This window comes from Ochotona princeps, chromosome 1 (assembly GCF_030435755.1).
Source record: "Ochotona princeps isolate mOchPri1 chromosome 1, mOchPri1.hap1, whole genome shotgun sequence".
NCBI lineage: Eukaryota > Metazoa > Chordata > Mammalia > Lagomorpha > Ochotonidae > Ochotona > Ochotona princeps.
The window spans coordinates 64,638,331-64,642,534 of record NC_080832.1 but is presented as its reverse complement, the minus strand read 5'-3'; the positions used below and the strand labels follow the sequence as shown (position 1 = coordinate 64,642,534).

Genomic DNA, 4,204 nt, shown 5'->3' with positions numbered 1-4,204 from the left:
TATCATCATGATTTCAATTGTAACACTATAAAAGTTAAACACAGAAAATCATATTATGGACTGCATTGTGGAACAGTGGGTCAAGCTGCTGCTTCAAACATAAGTTTCTCTCATCAGAGTGCTTGTTCAAGACTATCTGCTCAACTTTTGATTCAGTTATCTGTTAGCATGCCTAGAAGAGCAATAGATGATGATAGCAAGTACTTGGGCTCCTGTTACTCATTTGAGAGACCCAGATGAAGTTTCTGGCTCTGGCTTCACCTTATATCATTCGCAGCCAATGTGGCCATTTGCAAGTGAAAAACTGATGGAATATATGCCGTGGTTATTTATTTCTTCTGCTTTCTCATTCTACTTTTAGTATAAATATTTTTTAAAAATCAAGGTAAATTAATTTCCTTTAATTAATACAGACTTTGGGCATTCTGTAGAATGGAAGCATCCATGATATCTGCTTTTAAACCATAGTGAAAATTCACAGTAACAACAACATAGCCCTTGAATAAAGCCCAACACGTAGATCAACAGAACAGAATAGAAAATAATCCCTAAGTTAAAACCAAAATATAAACCCAACATATTTTTTAAAAGATTTATTTATTTTTGTTGGAAAGACAGATTTACAGAGAAAGAGAATTAGAGAAAAAGATTTGCCATCTGCTAGCTTGCTCCACAAGTGGACACAATGGTTGGAGCTGAGCCGACCCAAAGCCAGGAGCCAGGAGCCAGGAGCCAGGAGGTAACATCTGAGACAGAAGTACCTAAATGTGTGCAACTAAGGTGAGGTTGAAAAGAGAATTGACACAGATTCCTTAGTGAATAGTATGTGTTCAAGATTTTAGCAGTTTCTGGTTCACATTTTTCTCACAAATGTGAAATAATAGACAGAAATGGATGTTTTCCACTTCCTTTCAAATCTTTACGTAAGAGGATTATTGCAGGATTCAAATAAAAATAGTTTAAAATGCACTAAGCCACCTGCCGGGCATGTGTTTTGCTGGCATATGTATGCACAAAATGCTAACCTGGTACAAATTATGAAGCTCCATATGATCAAGAAAGGCTAGCACACATCTGTAAGGGCTGTCATTTGAGTTTCTGCTATAGTGTTTATTTCACTTTAGTTTAGATGAACTTGATATTTTCAAATCTAAAACTGAATTTTGAGAATATGTGTTAGCTTCCATATTTCTGATAGAGTTTGAAATAAGCTTCTCATCTTTTTTTCTTGCTGTATCAGAATCTGTTTATCAAGTATAAACTTCCTAATTGTTCTCCTATCTGTCCCTACTTATAAGTAAACAGGTTATTACTTTTGATATTATGGTTGTCCATTATGTTAACAAAATTATCATTTACATAAAACATGTTGACATATTATTCAATAAAGAGAAAAATGTACACTGAAGGTGTCAACAACAAAAATGTTCTTTTCACTTATCAATTCATATTAAATGTCCTTCTACACTGCATCAACCTATATGCTTGCATGCACAAAAGCAGTTTCCAAAATACAGATCACTGATGCTTGATAACAGAAATATTTTTCAGCATCTCAGATTCATATTTAGGTAAATGCATTATAGGAGATGATATAAAAAGCTCTGGTATTCATGATCTGAAAATTAGCAATAATTTATGTTCTTGGCAGTCATGGTTAATATCACTAAAGTTAAACATATTTTAGAGAATTTAACAATGTAAAATTCATTTTTCTATTTAATAACAGTGTGATTTATGAGATTAACTTATAAGAAGTCATTGTTTCATATTTATTTCATAATTATTTTGTATCTCATTTAGTTCTCTTTCTCTTCTTGAGGGATCCAAATGCCCACTCTTGTGTTTGAACTGCATTATAGTACTCCATTTTCTTTCTATTTTTGTATACAATATTTAATTTATTGATTTTGGGGGGGAATTCATTTACATCACCATTGCATTACAACTTAATCATTAATCTTGCAGCTTCATGAGCATTTACAGGTTCATTTTCATGACTCTGCTGAGGAATCAACTCTTTGTGTAGATGTTCCAGAAAAAGCCCTTTGAGAAGTGTGTAAGTTCCTTTTGAATATTTACAAAAGCTTTATTCACTCTGTTAGCTTTGCCTTCATTCACAAAGTTTATCTTCTTAAGACTGATAATAACTGGTTTTGCTTTGTTATTAGCCTTATTTTTTTTTTTTTTGAGCTGGCTATGTGAAATACATTCCTGGACTTCTGTGTTCCCATCTCCTGTCTTTTATTTTATTTTATTTTGTTTGGGATTCTTCCCCAACTCCCACCCCCCGACAGGTTTTTCCCACATTGATACAATAATATAGTCCTTCATAAGGAGTCATAATTCAACCAGTCTCTTATTTAAGTGTGCCACAATATTGCTGGTACAGTGTCAGACAGTGCAGCATTCCATTGTCTACACATTTCCAACAGTTTCATTGGGAGTCCATTTTTCCTCTGGAAGTAGGGATGCACGTTGCATTGTACCCACACATCTGGATATGGTAGACCCAAGTTCTCCATCACTACATTTCCATAAATGAGAAGCCATAAAACAAAGTTGACAACAGGTATGAATTAGAATAGTAGCCACAACAATAACAACAAATTACAGCACCATTGGGAAAAAAAAAAAAAAACACCACTAAGTAACAAACACATGGGTGACAAAAAGGAAACACAAAATCTCTTGGGAAAAATGATGCCATCATGTAATCCATGAACCAGTGATGAATTCCACAAAAGAAAAGAAAAAAATTGGAAGAAATTAAACTGAAATAAAAAACATCAAAATACATGGGATGCAGCAGAAAAAAAAAATGGCAGTATGGATCGGGTTATTGAAATTACACTTTCCATAATGGTTTCCTTATATAAGAGAGAACATATGGTATTTGTTCTTTTGCGATTGACTGATTTCATTGAGCATAATGGTCTCCAGTTTGGACCACCTAATTGTAAATGGCCCAATTTCATTCTTCCTAATTGCTGAATAATATTCCATGGAGAAGATGTACCAGTTTCTATAACCACTCTTGTTTGGATGCACAACTGGTTTGTTTCCATGTCTTTGCTATTGTAGATTGTGCTGCTGCAAATATAGGATTATAGATCCCCTTCTCATATGCAGATTTTGTTGCTATTGGGTATATTCCTAGGAGTGGGATAGCTGAGTCATAATGCAAATTTATTTGCAATTCTCCATGCACTATGCATACTGATTTCCATAGTGGTTGTACTAGCCTACACTCCCACCAGCAGTGAAGGAGGGTACCTTTCTTCCCACATCCATGCCAGCAGGTGAAATTCCAGGTGAAATACATTACATGCCAGCTATGTGAAATACAATCCTGGACTTCTGTGTTGCTCTAAGTTTGTTCTTGACCATTGTTTTCAATGCCTGCATGTGACAACTCAAGTTCCAGGAGACACTATCTGCATTTCCACCATTTTCTTAATGAAACTTGTTCTCAAATTGATACTCTTTGGGCTTACGTTCTATGTGAAAATGGATAAAGGTATTTTTTGATGATTAGGATAGTTTTGTGGTCATCTAACTTGCTACTGAATCTCACCCTAACAACCACCTTAGCTACCATTCTGTATCCCTTCCTTCCGGTTCCAATGCAAATATTTGAGGAAGATTTGTGGAACAGCAATCAAAGCACATTTTAAAAATATTTATTTATTTATTTATCATTTTTTTAAAGGTAGAGCTAGTGAGTGTGAGAAACAAATTTCTTCTGTCCTCTTGTTCACTCTCGTTCACTCACTTGAAGGGCTACAAGTGACAGGATGAAGGGTCAGGATGGAGACAGAGGCCTGGAACTCCATTTATGTATCCTTTTTTCCTGATAAGGGCCAAGTCACTAGGATCAACATCTGCTTTCTCATGTGCATTAGCAGGGTGATGGATCAAAAGTGAAGCAGCAAGGAGTAGAATTGGAACTTATATTGGATGTTGTGCACTATACATGAGAGATAGAGGTAAGGTATTTTGCATGATACAGTCAGGGTGTGTCTTCAATTTATGGCTAGAACAGAGGAAAAAATACTACTTGAGTTCCCTCATGTGAAACCCAGTATTTAAAAATGCACTATTTTGATGTTAATGATTGAGTTAGCACATTTTAAGGTTGAAGCAATTTAGATTTTTCAAAAGTCTAGTGATCATCCTTAGAAATGTAATGGTTAGCATAGCA

General features: G+C 34.9%; 1 pseudogene; it reads right to left on the bottom strand.

Annotated features, from left to right (window-relative positions):
- Positions 1 to 1,922: 1,922 nt before the first annotated feature.
- On the bottom strand, positions 1,923 to 3,390 carry LOC101529351 (ribosomal biogenesis factor-like; annotated as a pseudogene).
- Between the last annotated feature and the right edge of the window lie 814 nt (positions 3,391 to 4,204).